This window comes from Triticum aestivum, chromosome 4A, assembly GCF_018294505.1.
Source record: "Triticum aestivum cultivar Chinese Spring chromosome 4A, IWGSC CS RefSeq v2.1, whole genome shotgun sequence".
NCBI classification, from domain to species: domain Eukaryota; kingdom Viridiplantae; phylum Streptophyta; class Magnoliopsida; order Poales; family Poaceae; genus Triticum; species Triticum aestivum.
Window position 1 is genome coordinate 96,514,213 of NC_057803.1, and position 21,229 is coordinate 96,535,441.

General features: G+C 46.1%; 1 pseudogene; it reads right to left on the reverse strand.

Moving 5' to 3' along the window:
* Positions 1–7,442, reverse strand: part of LOC123081816 (alpha-dioxygenase 1-like) — a 35,668-nt pseudogene extending 28,226 nt beyond the window's left edge.
* Between the last annotated feature and the right edge of the window lie 13,787 nt (positions 7,443–21,229).

The window sequence follows — 21,229 nt, forward strand, 5'->3', positions numbered from 1 at the left end:
GTAGGTATGAACTGTGGCATGTATGCCAAACTATAGTTCGGTAATGGTCGAGTGGTTGTAGTTGTAGGTAGGGTTTGCACACTAGCAGCTACACCATAATTACCACTAGATGATTGAGATATATTTTTCTGAGCATTGGTATTTTCTATGAAAGTTTGATAGACCAGATTGTTACCATCAGCAATACGATTCTGAATCTCAGCCCACTGCTCAGGAGAAAAGGTAGTACTCACAGCGGGTTTAACCTGCTCGGCTTGAAGAGGAGGGAACTTGATTTCTTCAATCGGAGTGATGTTGCCTTGGCGATCTTTCTTGAATTTTGCAAGGAACTCCTACAAGTCCTTCTCTTCACGTGCCTTCTTCTACTCCTCATAGACTTGGCGATGATCAGCCGATATCTCATCAAGACTGGGCTTAATGATGTTATCGGCGTCTACCTCAGATGGCTTGGGAAGATCGGACATGGTGGATGATGATGATTGACCTTCGTCCCCAGCGGAGTCGCCAAAAAGTGTGTTGACACACGAACACGTCACGTGTACCCTCGACGCCGGGGGTGATGCACCGCAGCTCACGTCTAAGGAGACCCGACCGACAGCGCGATACGCAAGACAATCGACGGGCGCTTTTGCAGACCCGAAAACCCCACACCCCCGGGAGGGACCCCGTCAGGGAGTGCGGCGGCTAAGGGCTGCCCTAGGTCGATTCGCTCGCCCCTAGAGCCTCAGGATTCGCAGCTCTCAAACACGAAGAACAGCGAAGAACGAGATAGAAAAACGGTGGAGAGATAAAACGTAGATGAAAAAGTAGTATATTGATTTGTTCGATTGTGTGTTGTTCAATCGGCCGTCACCCCCAACATATATAAGAGGCGGCTGGACTTCCCGTACAAGCAAAGGATTTATCTAGGCTTTCCTTACAAGAAAATTGCATCAATTCACGTCCTAGAATCCTAGTTCTGGTCCCACTCGGATTCAGCCCGAGTCTGGTCCAATCTTCTGTCTTGCTCCTTGCGTGGGCTGTGGAATCTGCATATGACTTCCGATGGAGACGGTTCAAATATCAATTATGTGTGCTTCGACGAGGCCAACAATCCGTATGTTGATCACTTTTCCAAATAAGGCCATCTTGAATACTCCACGGGGTCATCTCTAATTTCGAGTCGGACTCGTTCATGTAGCTGACTGGACCGTCCGACTCTTGCAGCGTCTCTGCAGGTCGTATACTACGTCGGATGATGATGACTCCAAAAGCAAAGTTGACCGTTTCGACGTTACGAACAACTCCTATGTTGAACACTTCTTCATCCGAAGCCACCTAGATAAGTATTTGAGCCCATCTTCAGCATCTGGTCGGATTGGCCTCGACAGTTTCTACTGTTCATGGCAGCAAGCTTTCCCCGGCAGGTTACTGTTCACGTCTGCAAACTCTCCCCCGGCAAGGTTACTGTTCACGGCGGCAAGCTTTCCCCGGCAAGGTTACTGTTCACGGCGGCAAGCTCTCCCCCGACAATGTTACTGTTCACGGCGGCAAGCTTTCCCCGGCAAGGTTACTGTTCACGGCGGCAAGCTTTCCCCGGCAAGGTTACTGTTCACGGCGGCAAGCTTTCCCCTGCAAGGTTTTTGAGGCAGTAAACGATCTCGGATGAAAATGTGTCCAAAAGCAAAGTTGACCGTTTTGACGAGACGAAAAAATTTCGTGTTGAACGTTTTCCGATTCGAGGCCATCTTCTAGGCCAAAACACTCACGCATTACATCAGACACTTGCCAAGACATGTCTGGTCTTCCGCGTCATATTTCGCCTCTTGATAGGGCTGCATCCAGATAGCTCTAACTTTTGCATACGAACTCGGATTGAGATAATTTTTATATCAAAATCGACCGATTCGATGAGACGAAGACAATTCATGTAGAGCATTCCTTCATCCGAGATTGTCCCAGAGGTGTACTTGACCAAAAAGCACTCAAAACACCTAAACATGACAATCTGAGTGTAGTTTTGGTCTTTGATATGATGCCGAATGATTATGGTCCAAACATCAAAGTTGTTCCACTCGGCAATGTGAAATTTCTCATTTAGAATATTTTGTCATTTGAGGCCATCTCCATTGCATTCTGCATTGTGCCAAAATCAGGTGTCAACAGTCTTCTCCTCTATTCTTTCTTCTCTTCTTTTTTCTTCTTCTTCCTATATGTATTAGTTTTTTATTTAGGTTGTTAATTAGTAGATATTAATTTTGTTCATATATGTATGGATGCATGTGATATGTATGTATGTATGTATCGGGTATGTCGTTGTCGATATACCCCCTACCCGATAAGTTCGACATGAGGGGGTCGAGAGGGGGTCTAGGGTCGCCGAGGGGTCGAGGGTCGTCGAACATGAGAGGAAGAAGAGGATAAAAAAAGAAGAGGAAGAAGAAAAAAAGAGGAGAAGAAAGAATAGAGGAGTTCTTCTCCTCTATTCTTTCTTCTCCTCTTTTTTTCTTCTTCTTCCGCTTTTTTTATTGGGAACGAGGGTCGTCAGTGTCAGACAGTACATCCACGTCCCACAAGTGACGCGGGCTTCGACGCCCACGTCACTTGTGGGACGTGGATGTAGTGTCCGACACCGACGACCACATGTATCTCACACCCACGATACTTGCTATTTAGGGTTTCCTCTACCGCTCCGTGACCCTCGACGACCCTCGTTCCTGATAAAAAAAAGAGGAAGAAGAAAAAAAGAGGAGAAGAAAGAATAGAGGAGTTCTTACTCCTCTATTCTTTCTTCTCCTCTTTTTTTCTTCTTCCTCTTCTTTTTTTATCCTTGAAGCATTGTCGAGGCCACCCCAAACCCTAGAGAAGCAGCGTCGAGGCTACACCAAACCCTAGAGAAGCAGCGTCAATATTTGTTGTCAATATTTGAATAATATATCCATCTGTCATGTTTGAATAATAATTGCCATGTTGTCAATATTTGTAGAAACTATGGACACCGCCCGAGACGAAGTACAAGAAGAGTTGTTGGGGGACATAATCGCACGAGGGAGTGATGCCGTCTGCTCATTGTTTCTCAATGACACCGATGGTCTGGAAGCAGCTGGCTATGATTATGATGGCTCCGGTGACCTAATGCCGGTGCAAGAAGGAGACCGTGATGACGTCTCCGGTGACCGAACCGAGTCCGGCCAGGTATATATATTAGTTAAGCTTCTGCTGACTAGCTAGCTAATTGATGCATTCATTGTTTTGGTATGTACACATATTAATTAAGTCTTTGTTCTTTTTTCTAGCCCTCCGGATCGAGCACAACTTCGGTAAAGAGACGAGGCCTAAAGAAAAAGTTGAGCTCGGATGAAAAGTTTGAGATCATAGCAATCGCGCCCGACGGCCAACCGATTGAACCCCTCCGGACAAAGAGCGCATTTGTTGCTCAGTGCGGGGTTTTGGTTAGGGACAAGATCGCGATCAGCATCCAGCAATGGTTAAAGCCGGCTACAGAAGACCCTGAGGTGTCTTATGTCAATGATATGCAGAAAAATGATCTTTGGACTGAGCTGAAGTCAAATTTCACCCTACCGCCAGAGGATGATCCAGAGAAGCCAGTTAAAGAGCAATTAATCAAGTCTTTTGCTCTTAAGAGGATGGCAGAACTATTCAGGAGGTGGAATAAAGAGCTGAATAAGTTTGTCGAAAATAAAGAGACACCAGAATTCAAGGGCAGATATGAGAAGATCAGAGATCACTGGCCCGCATTTGTGGCCCACAAGACATCGGAAACAAGTAAGAAGATGTCGGCGACAAACAGGCAAAATGCTGCGAAGAAGAAGCATCACCATCGCACGGGGTCAGGTGGCTACCTCGTAGCCCGGCCTAAGTGGGCTAGGACTGAGAATGATCTGGTTGATAAAGGGATCGAACCAAAGACAATTAACTGGCCAAACCATTGCCGGACTTGGTTCTTCTGGGCTGGCGGAACCTTGGACCCTGTAAGAGGGAAGTGCATTTGGACAAACGATCAAATGGACATACCAGTTAGGAAGCTTCAGCAGTATATCGAAGCAGCGCAGCAAGGGACGTTCTTTCCAGACAGAGAGAACGACGAGCTCACAATGGCCCTCGGGAATCCTGAGCACCCTGGACGGACACGAGGCACGCCAGGCTCCATTCCATGGAAGGTTGGGTTTCCGGACGCAGGCGGTTACAAATCCCAGGAGAGGAGGAAAAAATTGCAGCAGACCCAAATGCAGGCACCGCAAGCAAGGGTACAAGCGATAGAGGAACGAGAAGCAAATCGCAGCAAACGTACTGCCGAAGCTTCCCCCGAAGCTACCCCGCCATCTCAGCGGAGAAGCAGGGTGGCTTCCACCGAGCTGCTTCAGCCGGAGCATGCCTTGACGGCTCCTGCCAGCTATCCCGTGGATGCTATCACGAAGTCTCAAAATTGCCACCTTATGACGCAATGGATGAATTTGAAGGTCAAGGCGGCTGTTGGCTCTGTTTATCCTACTGAACCCGGTGCAACTTTTCACTGCCGGCCGATTCCAGAAGGACATGCTAGGGTGATGGTGGATGAAATAACGGAGGGATTTGAGGACCTCCAGCTTGACCACCCTACCGGTGAAGAGGAGACTAGGCTGGGTTCTGCTCTAAAGACTCCATGCCTATGGCGGAAGGAGCTCATCAACCTTCCGAACTGGACGCCTCCGCCTCCTCCTCCTCCTGCGGCAAGTCAGCGCACTCCGCCTCCTCCACCGCTTCCTCCTCCGGCGAGTCAGGGCACTCCGCCTCCTCCTCCAGTGAGTGACGATCAGGGCACTCGACCGGCTCCTTCTCCGGCGCGTGGCAGCACTCCGCCTCCTCCGCCTGCGCCGACACACCCGAGCAGCCAGCCTTCTCCTTCTCCGCCTCGTCAACAAGGGCGGAAGAGACCTGCCGCCGCTCCGACTGCTCCGGCACGTCATAGTCCTTCTCCTCCGCCTCGTAAACAAGTAAAGAAGACAACTGCTCCGTCTGCTCTGCCGGCGTCTAGCAGTACAGCCAAAGGCGGGAGGACATACAGATTCGGTCCTTCTCTGAAGACTCCAGAGAAGTTACCATACGAGAGGACCCCGGAGGAGAATGCCGAGATCGCGCGAGAAGAAGTGAGGAACTTCTTTGAAGGGGTGAAAGCAAAGAAACATCCACCTCCGGAGGAGAAGGTAGATCCGGTGAAAGCGAAGCGCACTCTGGCTGCCCTGACAAAACCACCCAAGTCTCCGCCGAAAGGAAACTATGAGCGCATTATTGAAAAGGAATTTGCCGAAGCGGAGCGGTCGGGAAGTACTGTCAGTGATCAAAGGCTGAAAGAACGACGAGCTGGGAAACAAATTGCCCAGCTCGGCGAACAAGCGAAGCAATAGTGCCCCCCCCCCCCGCTCAAGGTGCCTAGCGACAACGTCGCTAATGATCCGAGGATGGTGCCCGGTTATAGCAATCTTGGCGATTACCTTCCCGACGATGTACATTATGATTTCATGGAGGTGCAGATACAAAGATACGAGTACGGGAAGCCTCTCGTCAAAGATGAAAGATCTCTATCAACGATGATGCGAAGATTGCATGATTGGTACTTGAAAATCTGCAGAGACTCTGGGGGGAGGAGTACTTTGTATGTGAAAGTTAAAAAGGAGCATGACCTCATTGGAATTGAACTGTTGCCTATTCCATTTGAGGAGTTCTTTCAGTTTTTCAATCAATTGGCCCTCGACAAAACAACGGTCATCTGCTACTGTCTGTAAGTAGTACTACTTCTATCATTAAGTCTCTCTATATAGCTCAGCTCTTTCATTGCATGTATTTATAATCATCCTCACTATATTATGCAGATTGAAGATCGCCGAGTTGAAGAAAAGACAAGTCGGTGATATTGGGTTCATTAACACATATCTTATAGATGCAACTCAGGTTAAATTTCATGCCGCAGATACCGAGGCCAACTTGCTACGATCGTTAGTAATAAATGAAAATAAAGATATAATACTCTTTCCTTACAAGTTCAAGTGAGTGTTACTGTCTTGTGCGTATTCGGTTTCCCTTATATATTAGTCAAGGTTATAGTAATGTAATTGATGAGTTATGCATGCGTGTGCAGTTTCCACTATATTCTCTTAGAGATTAAGCTTGAGCAGGGACTAGTAACCGTCTTAAACTCAAGACGAAAAGATCCCCAGGACTATGCGGACATGACTCAAATGCTCGAGAAGTAAGTTAAATCGATCATTATCCACCATATCAGCAACTTTGTTCATTTCCTGATATACCAAGTAATTGTTTTCTTTGTCTGGCAGGGTTTGGAAAAAATTCTCTAAAAAAGCTGCAGGACTCCCAAAGAAGCTGCAATTTAGACACCCGAAAGTAAGTACTATAGTAGCATGTTCCGCGCATCTCCTATTGATTCAAGCGTTAGTTTCATCAATAACATTTGGCATTCTTGCTTATCAGTTTGATTGACCTCTATTTCTTGTAAAGTGGTTGTGGCAGGAACAAGGGAATGATTTCTGTGGATACTACGTTTGCGAGTCCATCCGCCACACGACCTGTGAGCGGGGCTACACTGACGAACAATATGAAGTACATAAATAACAACATTCACAATTTTATTTTATTACCATCATTTGTGTTGAGTTTCATTCATTCATATATATATGTATTGACCCCCTTCTTCAAATTAGATGTTTCGAAAGCGGGATGAACTCCTAGCACCAGCTCGCATGCGAGCAATTCAAGAGGAATTGACGGCATTCTTTCTTGACCACGTGATCGCTGAAGACGGAGAATACTATGTGGACCATGAGTCCGTATGATTATATTTGTAAGAGATAATTATTGTATATATGTAGCCGGTAGTGTCGGATAGATATACGAGAACTTGTTGTTCGACCAATCTCTTGGAGAAGGAGAGGTGGTCGATATCACTTCTCTCTGTATGCATATATGTTCATGACGATCTTCTGTTTCCTTCGTTTGCTTACTAGCTAGCTAGCGTGTCTAGTCCTCTCTATACGTATGTATAGTACGTAGCGTCGACCAAGCACGGACATAAGAGATGACGCTTCTCTCTATTAATTATAGCTAGCTAACACAATATATGAAACACCTAAATTAACCCCCCAAAACACCCAACCCCCCTTTCAAAAAAAAAACCCAGCCACAGAAATGCTGACGCGTGGATGCCTATTGGTCCCGGTTGATGCCACCAACCGGGACCAAAGGGTCTCCTGCCTGGGCTCCGCGCACAGGCCACGTGGAGGCCCATCTGTCCTAGTTCTGGATTGAATCGGGACTAAAGGAACAGGGCATTAGTACCGACCCTTTAGTCCCGGTTCAGGAACCGGGACAAAAGACCCTTATGAACCGGGACAACAGGCCCTTTTTCTACCAGTGGGATGAACACGAGGCTTGAAGAGACCTGAACTCATGGCTACATGCAAACAAATTAAATGAATGTATGATCTTGAATATGAGGACTTACGAAGAAGTAACAATAATATATTCTTTGGAAGTTACAACAATCAGTAAGGTGCAGTACTATACTTATAATAGAAAAGGAATGCAGATCAACCTGTTCTCAGTACGTTTAGATATTCGGGCCCTGTTTGGTTCGCAAAGTTTTTCCATCGCTACAATGACTTCGAATGTTTGGACACTAGCTAATTAGGAGTATTAAATGTGGATTACTGACAAAACCCATTCCATAACCCCGGGTGCTTTTGCGAGACCTTTCTAACAAGCCTAATTAAGCCTAGATTAGACAATGTGGTGCTACAGTAAACAGTCTCTAATGAGGAATTCATTAGGCTTGATAGAAAGGTCTCGTGATTTGCAGTCCATCCGTGTAATTTGTTTTATAATTAGATCATGTTTAGTCCTCCTAAATAGCATCCGAAAAGTGCTACAGTGAACTTTGCAAACAAAGTTTGCAATCTAAACACAGCCTCAAAGATAGGTGCATGATTGATTTGCTGCTTACTCCCTCCATTCTAAAATATAGTGCGCCCGCATTTCCCGAGGTTCAACTTTGACCATAAATTTAACCAACAAGACCAACTGCGGCGGGAGAAAAAATTATATAATTGAAAACTTTTTTCAAATACGAATTCACTGATATAATTTTTGCTTCCGCCGCAATCGGTCTTGATAATTAAATTTACGGTCAAAGTTGAAGCACGAGGATAGAGGAAGCACTACATTGTGGAATGGAGGCAGTACTATATAGGCGTTTAAATAAAAAAAAAGATATGATGTGTAGGTGTAGCTGCTCAGAACCGATAATTTTATGGGAGCTGATACAGTGATACCGTTGTACTTCCTGCCTCCCTAAATGATGATTGTCGTTGGTTTCTGTGCCACAAGTTTGACCGACATTTGTATCTCCGAATAAATTTATTAAAAAACTAGATTCAAATATCTATCTAATGATGTTAATTTTGTACTATAAATATTAATATATTTTTATATATATTTAGTTAAAGTTGTTTATCGGGAAGCGAAAACGACAATTATTTAGGGACGGAGGGAGTAGTTCCCACTGTTGATACGGATGATTTGACCGGGCAAACTCGTTCTACATTCCTGACTTGTACATGTAAATTTGTTTATTATGCAGCGAAAATTATTTATTATGCATGTAAAACCAATTTGTCGAGCTTAATTAAGAACATTAAACAACTTGCATACTAAGCATTTTTGCCTGCATAAAAAGACATCTAGTAACAAGCATTTTACAACCAATACAGTGCATACTAAATAAATTTGGGTGCATAATAAATATTTTGATCAAGTAAAAAAAAGGTCGATGGGAATACAACGCAACTAATACAGCGCAACTAATACAGTCCAACTAATACAGCGCAAACCACCCTGTAGCCACTTGGGGACCCCTATATTATATGCATCCGCATTTATCTACCTCTTTGATGAGTTGAATGAAATCCTTTTAAAGGCTTAGTTGACCTAGGAAAAAATGGCACAATTAAAGAATAGATTAGAAAGGAGGCAACACATGCAACCTTTAGTATCTGCACATGTATAGGATCTTTGTGAAGCACTAGAGGAGCATCTTTAGGCCCCGTTTGGATTGTCGTGTTCTTCTCAAATACACCCGTAAAGAATACAAGTCTCAGCTCGTCGTTTCATTTCCGCCCCAGATTTGCTAAGCGGCCGGTAAGATACAGGTGTAAAATATACACCTCCGTATTTGAATACAACCAATCCAAGCGCGGCCTTAGTGCTCTATCAAACAGTTTGGTTAAAAATGACTCCATCTTGAAGCACTAGAGGAGCCGGAGCCGTTTTACATTGAGAAGCCGAAGCATAAAAAAGTGGCTCCTCTGAATCCTCCCATTTTAGAAGGAGCCGGAGCTCTACCAAATGGGGCCTATGACTACCTCATGAAGACCTCGACGTATACCTATAAATTAATAGGAGGAAGGATGCAGGAAGCGCACATATAATGCAACACGCACATATATGACTACCTCCTCGAGACTTCAACGTATACCTATAAATTAATAGGAGGAAGGAGGCAGGAAGCACACATATAATGTAACATGCACATGTATGACTACCTCCTCGAGACTTCGACATATACCTATAAATTAATAGGAGCATGCAAAACACACGGCGGCTGATTCATTCAGCACCAATCATTGATTAGGCTAGAACATTCAACAACCGCGCCCTCTCACAACTTTAATAATGAAAACAAATATGCATTTCAAAAGAGATAGGGCCAAACAGTTATGTGACTGTACAGTCTAAAATTATCGGTAGTGCTGGCTGCAGCAGCAAGCCGGCAGCCAGCACAATATCCATTGTCCAATAGTTGTCTCAACATGCACCGAGTGATGCTGAACCTCATGATGAGGATGACACCATAGATACACAAGATTTATACACATTTGATGAATTTCTAGCTGAGCAAGAATTATTAGAAGAACTACAACATGGAATGGTTGCAGAATTGAAGGCTGACTTTGAAGTGCTTGAACAAGGGAGGAGACACAACCGTGGACCAAGGAGATATTTGGCCAGGCCTCGTGAAGAAGCCAATCAACGTCTTATGGATGATTATTTCACGCATAATCCTGTCTACAATTCCTACAATCTTTCGTAGAAGGTTTAGGATGAGAAGGTCTCTGTTTCTGCGCATCGTTGATGCCCTCAATGAGTGGTCTCCATTTTTTTACATTAAGATTGGATGCTACTAATCGCCCTGGGTTATCGCTAATCCAAAAGTGCACTACTGTCGTAAGGCAGTTAGCAAATGGGAGCCCTGTAGACTGGATAGATTAGTATATTAAGATTGGTGAAAGTACTGCAGTAGAGTTTGAAGTTATTCGTGGAGGGAGTGGTTGCAGTATTTTAGGCGAAGTATTTGAGGCGACCTACAGTACAAGATGTTGAACGCTTAATGGAGATCAGTGAGCATCATGGGTATGGTTCCCTGGCATGCTAGGGAGTATTGATTGTATGCATTGGCACTGAGAACAATATCCCTATGCATGGATTGGAAGGGGATGTATATCCACAACGATCACCGTGTACCTACAATCATTCTAGGGAAGTTGCTTCGCACCATCGTTGGACATGGCACATTTTTTTTGGTGTTGTTGGATCCAACAACAATATCAACGTGTTCAATCAATCACATTTGTTTGTTGAGCAACCGAGAGGAGAAGCTCCTAAGGTCAACTAATCTATCAATGGAAGACAATATATAGGGTACACGATATCAAAGTGCCTTGTGCCTGCCTGGCAGTACCAGTCCGCCTAACAAAAATGAGTGGCATGCACTACCGGAAACCGACTCTTTGTCGTGTGCATGGGGCTTTGTCGTGTGTTTTCTATCGGGCACACGACAAAGAGCCACTTTGCCGTGTGCCACGATGAAAACACATGGCAAAAATATGGCACATGGTAAAGTAATATTTTTTTTCTATTCTCACCTCGAAACTTTTTCTACTCTCCACATACAACATGTGGTACTCTATGTTAAAGTTTGGTACATTTTTGTTTTTGTGTCCCATATTTACATAATTAATTGCATTTCAAGTAGTCAACTTTGAACTACAAGTGATTCAAATAATAGAATAAAATGAGTGGAAAAATGATATCCATGTTAAAATTTGGTACATTTTAGTTTTTGTTTCCCATATTTACCTAGTTTGAGGCTTTACCCGTGAAATGAAAAGAAATTTCCAACATCTTGTCTGAATGAATTTAATTTTTTAAAATAAAATGATGTCTAAAAATCATGAGATGTGCCAATATCTCATGATATCATACGTAGAGGCTGTGGTTTAAAAATTAGTGGGTTTCGAACATTTTGTCACGTACGATGCTTACAAACGGTTAGGTTTGGAGTGAAAGTGATGGCCGAATTTGGGTTTGACTTCGAATTTTTTTATATGCAATACACAACATAAATTGTTTCATGTGAAATTTTAGCAATTTTTGGGAACCATGTGATTATTTTAATGAAGAGAAGAAGAAAAGGAAGAAATTTTAAAAAAACTCTGCTGTGGGCTGTTTCTTAGGCACACGGCAAACCCAAGCCGGCCGGCCTATTATGCCTGAACGACCCATTCACTACTAGAAAAAGGGCTATAGATGTAATTGACACTAATGGCGCACCAGACATGTGGTGCGCCACTACTATATACTAATAGCGCACCATCTGTTGGTGCGCCATTAGTGTGGAAGACACTAATGGCGCACCAGGCACACGGTGCGTCACTAGTAACAAAATGTTTTTTTAAACATACTAATGGCGCATCCGGACAGAGTGCGCCATTAGTAGTTAGAACTACTAATGACGCACCAGCCATAGAGTGCGCCACTACTGTATTTTTTTTGTAAAACTACTAATGACGCACCGTGGCATAGTGCGCAATTACTAGTTTAAACTAGTAATGACGCACTGTGCCATGGTGCGCCATTAGTATAATTTTTTTTTACTTTTTTGCAAAACTACTAATGGCGCATGTCTGTGTGGTGCGCCATTAGTATGTTGGGTTACTAATGGTGCATGTCTCTGTGGTGCGCCATTAGTAACCTGGGACCAACTAGATATTTTTGGACAGCTACACCTACACACTCACTTTCCCCATTTTATTCCCCCCACCTCCTTCTCTAAGCTTGTCGGCTGCCTCCTCCTCCTCACCTCATTTGCACCGTAGATTCATCAAAATTAAGTGTTGAAATTACCTTTTTTTGATAGGTAAGTAAGGGGAAAGCTATCTTCATGTTGTAGATCTACTTTTTTTCTCCTTAGCTCGCTCCAACAACGTGCACATGCACTTTTTGTGGCCTAGCTAGATCTATGTATATTTGTGGTGTTGCATATGTTTGTGGTGTTGCATATATGTTTGTTTTGCAGGTACTGGTATTTGAAATGCGATAGTTGCCAATATTTTGCCGGAATGTCGATTCATTTCCGTTTCGGCGAGAATTTTGGCACTATGCATTCTTTTTGGTCCTATTTTTAGGGAAAGTCATGCCAAATTTTTTCTTGGTTCTAAAATATCGTTTTGCTCTACCCCGCAGGCGACCATGGTCTGCACGATGACCGAAGGCATCGTGAATAGGTTTTTAAGCTCCACGGAGGCCGAGATGCTTCAAAAGAATGAGACGGAGATAAGATGTCCGTGTCGAAGATGCAAGCTGAAGAGCCTTATTGCAGACCCGGATTCCGGGCAGGTGCGGGACCACCTGCTCTTGCATGGTTTCATGGATGGCTATCGGTGGCAAGGTGATGAAGATGACTATGAAGTCGTCCATGGGGGCCGGGCAAGAAATGAGGAAGGGCAGCAAGACAACCACCGCGGCTCGGGCGGGCGAGAAGACGAAGAATCTCCAGGACATGATCATGACGGTGATGCTGTATGCAGTCATCATGTAGAAGATGCCGGACATGATGATGAGGAAGATGCTGGAGCAGACGAAGGGCATGATCATGAAGATCTAGATGCCGGAGGAGCAGACGACGATGGACCATTGATGGGCTGGGTGCAGGACCCTCATATTCAAGAGCTGCTTCTCAAGCAGACGGATAACGCAAGAGCTGCCGCCCGAGAGAAAGCCAAGCTGGATCAACTGGAGATAGACGCGGTTACTCCATTGTATGAAGGATGCAGACCCGAGGATACCCGCTTGAAAGTAACGCTCATGGCTTTGGAGATGGAGGTAAAACACAAAATGACCGACGCATGCTTCGACGAGAACATGTCATTCTGGCACGAACGTCTTCCCAAGGGGAACAAGTGCCCGACCAGTTTCGAGGAGGCGAATAAAGTCGTGTGTCCTCTGGATTTACCGCACGTGAAATACCATGTGTGCATGAACAATTGCATCATTTATCGGGGCGAGCACGCGGAGTCTACCATATGTCCGGTGTGCGGCGTCACTCGATACAAGAAGAGGAAGAAAGCTCCTCAAAAAGTGGTGTGGTACTTTTCGATCACTCCTCGTCTGCAGCGGTATTTCGCGGACCCTGAGATAGCAAAGCTCCTGCGTTGGCACGCGGATAGGGAGGAGAAGAAGCGAGAAGATGACGCAAATGATCCGGAGATAAATAAAAAAGACAAGATGCTGAGTCACCCTAAGGATGGGAGCCAGTGGCAAGCGTTGAACTTCGAACACCCAGAATTTGGGAAGGATCCAAGGAACATCGTGCTGGGCGCGAGCACCGATGGAGTCAATCCATTTGGCAGCCAGAGAAGCACACATATCACCTGGCCTGTGTTTGTGTGGATGTACAACCTCCCCCCTGGTTGTGCATGAAGAGGAAGTACATTCACATGAGTATGCTAATTGAAGGGACGAAACAACCAGGGAACGACATCAATCTATATTTGGGGCTACTGAAAGAGGAGCTAGACACGCCGTGGAAAACGCCAGCCAATACGTGGGATGCCGCAGAGAAAGAATATTTCCCTATGAGAGCCGCACTGCTCACGACGGTGCACGACTCTCTCGGTTACGGATATCTCGCGGGGCAGGTGGTCCACGGATTTTCTGGATGCGTCAGGTGCATGGATGACACAACATATCGCCAGCTAGATAGAGATCCAGGGTCTTCGAAATCGTGTTCATGGGACATCAAAGGTGGCTTCGCGACGATGACCCGTGGAGGAAACGCAAGGATCTGTTTGATGGTGAAACCGAACTCCGAAGACGCCCGCATACGAGGAGCGGCGAGGAAATAGACGGGCTGTTGAAAAATTGGAAAGATTGCCCACTGCCGAGAAAGAAGCAAAAGGCGCCATAGCCGGGAAAGAAGCGAAAGGCTCCAGAGCCACTGCTGAAGGTATCGAAAATGAGGTCTGTTTTCTGGGACTTGCCGTACTGGAAGATCCACCGTGTGCCTCACAGCCTTGATGCCATGCATATCACGAAGAACGTGTGCGAGAGTCTGCTTGGTACCCTGCTCAACATGCCAGAGAGGACCAAAGATGGGCCGAAAGCAAGGGAAGACTTGAAATCAATGGGCATCAGGCAGGAGCTTCACGCTAATGATGATGATGATGATGATGATGATGATGATGATGATGAGGCGAAGCAGGACACAGAAAGTCGTCGCAAAGGCAAAAAGGCCAAGAAGACCGGAAATGACTACCCTCCCGCGTGCTTCACTCTAAGTCAGGAGGAGATCGAGCAGTTTTTCACCTGCCTCGTAGGAGTAAAACTTCCTTACGGTTACGCGGGGAAGATAAGAAGATACCTAGACCCAGCGAAGCAGAAGTTCAGCAGGATGAAGTCTCACGACTGTCACGTGCTGATGACGCAGATACTTCCAGTTGCAATCCGTGGGATCATGGACGCGCACGTCCGTGAAACGCTATTTGGCCTATGCAACTTTTTTGACGTCATCTCTCGGAAGTCGGTTGGCGTGAGGCAACTCAGAAGGCTACAGGAAGAGATTGTGGTGATTATTATGCGAGCTTGAGATGTACTTCCCGCCCGCATTCTTCGACGTTATGGTGCATCTGCTGGTCCATATCGTGGAGGATATCATCCAACTCGGGCCGACGTTCCTGCACAACATGATGCCATTCGAAAGGATGAATGGTGTCATCAAAGGATACGTTCGCAACATGTCACGTCCAGAGGGAAGTATAGCCAGGGGCTTTCTGACCGAAGAGTGCATCTCCTGCTGCACGAATTATCTAGGCATCGAGAACCCCGTTGGTCTGCCCGTCAACAGGCACCTCGGCAGGCTCGCTGGATGGGGTCACCGTGAGGGTCGCCGCGAAATGCATGTCGACTTTGAGGGTCGACTCGCCGACTTTGAAAGAGCAAACCTAGTCGCGCTATAACACATAGACGTGGTCGATCCTTGGGTGGTAGAGCACAAAACCCTTATTGAGAAGACGTACAATGACCGAGGCCAACAGAGGACGGACGGAGATATAATCAAAGAGCACAACTCATGTTTCACGCGTTGGTTCAAGTAGAAGCTTCTGTCGTACCCTTTACATGAGGATTCTTCTGCGGAAGAACAACTCATATTCGCCTTGTCACAGGGCGCCGAGCACAACCTGATGACCTATGAGGTGTACGATATCAACGGCCACACATTCTACGCTGAGGACAAGGACATGAAGAGTGATGTTTATCAGAACTCCTGGGTAACGATGGAATCCTACACCGGTAACGACAAGGACAGATACTACGGAAGGATCGAGGAGATCTGGGAGCTGAGCTACGCTGGAGAGAAGGTCCCGATGTTCCGTGTCAGATGGGCCAAGAGCGTCCTAAAAGAAGACCGGTATTTCACCACCATGGTTATACCCGAAGCCAAATCCAAGACCGCGGGCGCAAACATCACCGCGAAAAATGAGCCATGGGTACTGGCTTCCCAAGTGGACCAATGCTTCTTCATTACCGACCCGTTAAAGCCCAGTCGTGTTGTCGTGAGGAGAGGCAAAAGGAAGATCATCGGAATGGATGGAGTAGCCAATGAGAAAGACTTCGACAAGTACGGCGACCCGAAGATTGAACATGACGACGACGATGAAGTAGCAGCATACACCACAAGAAGAAGCAGGACCACCCTACCTAAAGGATGTCCGTTCCACAGAAGAACTCCATTTGCGAAAAAGAAGGGCAAGAAGATTATGAACAGATAGCTAGCTAAGATCGACTGTATTTAAATCGTAGTCTTCATTTCTCGGTTGTATTTCATGGGCACTTTTTGATATCATGAATATTTTTAAATTTCATGGGCACTTTTTGAATTCATGAATATTTTTTTCAAATTTGATGATATTTTTTCATATTCAATATGATAAAATATTGAGTATTCATGAGGACACTCGATCTCGATCCCCCTCCATCTCGATCTCGATCCCCCTCCATCTCGATCTCGATTCCCCCTCCATCTCGATTCCCCCACCGCACCCTCCCCCGCTCCACCACCGCCACCGCCGACCCCCCGCACCCTCCCCCGCTCCACCATCGCCGACTAGCACCCCCCGCACCCTCCCCCGCTCCCCGGTGAGCTCCGCCTCCTCTCCCCTCTTCATTTTTTAAAAAATAATAATAAAAAAGTGTAGACTACAATTGTTGTTAAACAACAATTATTACTGTTTTTATAAAAAATATTACTGTTTCATATCATATTCATATTCATTTTCTAAAAAATTATTACATGCAACAAAAAAATTTACTTATGGCGCACCTCTGGCTGGTGCGCCATTGCTATATATATAAAAAAGATTACTAATGGCGCACCTCTGCCTGGTGCGCCATTGCTATGTAAAAAAAGATTACTAATGGCGCACCTCTGCCTGGTGCGCCATTGCTATGTAAAAAAAGATTACTAATGGCGCACCGACCGCGGGTGCGCCATTAGTAAGATTCCCCCCTAGCTAATTCCCTCCCTCTCGCGAGATCCCCTTCGTCCCTCTCCCTCGCCCCCTAGCTAATTTCCCCCGCTGCCCCGACCCACGCCGCCGCCGCCCCCGCGCCTCCGTCTCCGTCGCCGCCCCCACGCCGCCGCCACCCCCGCGTCTTCCTCTTCGACTACGAGGACCCGGACAAGCTCGGACGCCCTCGAGCCATCCCTTCGACGCCCGCCGATTTCCTCCGACTCGGCCACCATCGCCACCGCTCGACGCCGAATTCGCGTCGCCTCGACTAGCTCCGGCTACCCCGAGTCGCCCTCGACCTCCCAGTGAGCACCCGAGCCGCTTCCCCCTCTTCCCGCTCTTGATTTCCTTCTGAGATGTGTTCTAGGGTTAGGGGTTGGAGAATTTTGGACAAGAAAAGGGGTTGGAGAATTAAGTAGCTAGGGTTGGGGAATTAAGTAGCTAAGGAGATTATGTTTAGAGCATCAATGATGGGTGTTGATATACCTCTGGATAATTTTGATTTTATTCATGTTCTCAAGGAATTGGAATTATCCAGGGAACAAATTAGTAAGAAAACTGAACACTGTTTAGTTATTCATGACTTGAATGGAAATGTCGCCTCCCTGTGTCTAAGTTGGCATGATACTGTAGTCGGAGAGGAGGAGAAATTTACTGTAGTTTCTAGAAGAAAGAAAAAGTCTCCTGCTAAGAGAAATGTCACTATTTCTTCTCTTACCTCCTCTTCTATACCTTGTACTAGAGGTCAGCAAAAGAATATCAGTTCTACTTTGCCCCCTAGTAGATCTGGATACTATTTCTGTTAGGAGATGGTGTTATATTAAGATGCATATATTGTTATGTTACGCAAATTGTATCATCTTGCCACTTAAGTCAGCCTTCCCTTTAAGCAGAAAATTCAGTTAGGAGCTACTGTTAGGAGCTACTGTCAAAAACTTGAGCTACTGTCAAAAAATTCAATTAGGTACAGTTAGGAGCTACTGTCAAAAACTTGAGCTACTATCAAAAAAATCAGTTAGGTACAGTTAGCATCATGTAAGAAAATGACCATAATGTGCCCTGATAATGATGTATTTTGTCATAAAAATATATAGTGGACTGCCATGATAATGACATGCTGCTAGTAGTTACTTCCACCATGAGTTTCATTAACAAGAAGTCAGTTTTGTTTATAGTTGAAAGTAAGTGTGTGGTTTGAAATTTTGATCTGATTATGGCATCTAGAAATATGTCAGTTTTGCTTTGTAACTAGAAGACCAAAGTGTATTCTGTCCAAACTGTAGTTTTCAGTATTCTGTCCAAACTGAAAACTGTTAAAAAGACCATGTGTTTTTTGGTCAAAATCTGCATGTAAAACTGAAATAATCAGTCATAAAGAATATCCTCAAGACCATGTGGTTCTTGGATTTCTTGATTGTATTTTGTGCTTGCAGGAGTAAATTTCTTAAGCCTTTTTACTGAAAATCAAACAGAAATGTTTTCTTACCTCAGAAGCCTGTTACTGCACCTGTACTGCACATTACAAAGTCTCCTAGTACTTAACCCACCCAAGCTATGAGGCAAAAATTTCAGTTAAGTGTTATGGACAATTGCCAATTTTCTGTAATGATGATGGAACATTATAAAGCATTGTACTCCAGTGTATATGAAGGATACCAAAAAATTAGCAACTTCTCTGATTTTATAAAGTTGTTCTTATATGGGTGAAACTTCACTTGTTTTTAGGCTAGTGCAGGGTGTTGCTTTATTCTGTCATCATTTGTAACTATGTCACAAATAAATTGTTCCTTCTTATGTATTTGAAGTAATGACTATTCATAAGCTGAGGCATGGATTAAGCTGTTTCTTTGCTGTACCATTATATCTGGATGCTTTTTTGTTTGGTGACCTATTATATCTGGAATGGAAGCTCACATAAGTTGAGATGATTTTTTTCCATATGAAAGCAGAGGACCATATGGTCTGTGGCTGGGTTTTGTCTCCGACCATTGTGTCGTGATGAATTTGCAGGTACCCCGAGAGGCCCTTGAGTTTGCCGGAATGTCGATTAACTTCCATTCCGGCAAATTCGGGTACTCCATATGTCCTATTTTCAGCAAAGGTCATGCTGAAATTTTCCGTGAATTTTAGCATGACTTTGCTAAAAATAGGACATATGGGGTACTTGCGACTAATGCATGGGCCGGGGTATCTTAGTACTTAGTTAAGTAGGATCAACTGCCCCGCCATTCTTGCTGCATTAAACCACAGGTGGCAATAGAGCCAAGTGATTAGGCCCAACTTAGAATTCTCCTTAGCATCGATAAACCCTAGATGATAAACCCAACATAGGTGGCAATAGAGCCAAGTGATTAGTGCCAAGTGATTAGGCCCAACCTAGGGTGCCTCGGCATCAATAAACCCTAAATGATGAAAACTTAACTTGGCTTCTATAGGGTGCCTCGGTGTCGACGAGAACCTAAATGATGTACGCTTAGGCTTTTAGGGTGCCTCGGCGTCGACAAACCCTAAATGATAAAAGCTTAGCTTTTAGGATGCCTCGGTGTCGACAAACCCTAAATGATGAGACCATGATCTTGTTCCTTGACAATAACCAACTTTTTGACCAAACTTTTTTCCTATTTAGAGCGAAACATGGCCCACAACGATGAGGCCAGCGGTTCAGGCGGCAAGCAATTCTGGGAGCTGTCCCAGGAGTTGGAGGAAGAACCTCACCGCTATGAGGATGCCGTGGAAGACACCGATCCTGACTACACAACCCCTAGTGGCGTCGGGGATGACACCACTGATGATGGCGCCGCGGATGCCACCACTGATGATGGCGGCGCACGCACAGATGGCAGCCAACCGAAGAGGCAACGGAAGGACCGGTGCCCGAATGTGCTCGACACCGTCAGGGAGGAATTTACTGAAGTGAACTCCGACGGGCATCCAACGGCGCCCAAACACGTAGTAAAGGGGTACTCGATTCAGCTCAGGTGCATTCTCCGGAGCACCTCCTCGATCAACACCGAGAACCTAAGGCATAAGGACCGAGGGAATTTGCGCAGCCTCCTCTTCACAAAGCTGCATGAACGATATAAGTTCCCCGCTGAGTTCGCAAACACACGCCTCTCGGGTAATATAGTGAATGGTGCCGCCCTCACGACGATGAGCACGGCCCTGTCTACTTGGAAAAGCACGGTGAAGGCAATGATTGACAAAGGTGATAGTTATGAGAAGATCAAGGTGTCTTCGGCGGCGGCGGTATTGGTGTCTACGGCGGCGGCGCCATTGGTGTCTTCGGCGGTGGTGGTATTGGTGTCTCCGACGCCGGCATTGGAGCTTAATGCACCTGGGTTTACTCCGGCCGGCACCTCACCAGCAAGCAGCCCCTCCGTCAGTTGCACGCCCGCCGTTGGCGGTGCCTCGACATTAGCCGAGCTTGACGGCATCACGGTAACTAAGCCTCTCGGCCGAGGACTTCATCTCCTTGCCTTTGACTGGGCATCCCTAACGCCCTACATGTTTTCGCAGGGCACCGCCGACGTTCCTTGCACTCTCCTGCACTTCATGGGTGGCGAGTTGGTCGATGTCGCCAAGGGTAGAATCGTTCAACCGGGCAACCCCGTGTTCCACGGTAATCCGATGCCACCCACAATGTATAAGGTTGAAGTGGTTCGGGTGCTGCCAGGCTGCGACGAGCTGTTACCTCCGATTCGACCCGCTGGGGCCGACGAAGAAGATGAGATGACCCTCAGCGCCTGCGGAAGCTGGCCCCTGCTTTTGCCGAAGAGCCAGATTCGTTTGGGTGCGGGGGACACCACCCCACAGACAAGACCGCCAGTTGTGCCGGCGCCAAGCCATGGCAAGAACGCCGCAACGCTACCGGACATGCCGGACATCCCTATGGCACAGGATCCGGACATGCATATGGCATAGGATCCGGATGACGACGACAACGACGATGGTACATTTACCAATGTCAATAAGTACTTTGCCGAACATGGGTGCGGTGACGAGTTTTGCGGGCCTCCTTCTCAAGAACCCAAACAAGACGACCGCAATCTAGCTGGTACGGCGGAGAAACCCAATTGCAACAGGCGTCGTCTGGCGTTCAGTTCTCAGGAGACGCCTCCAGCTGCCGCCTTCACCGAGCCTCAGATAGCGGAGGTGCCAAATATTATCAGCCCCAACACGCTCAAGAAGGCGGTCTGTGAGCAGAACTCGGTCCCATTACAGCAGATCAAGAAGAAGGGCCGGAAACGACAGATTAAAAAGGGCGCCGGTGCGAGCCAGCCGGCACCGAGTACGACCCGTGCTCAGGACGGGCCACCTTCACCTAAGGATATCTC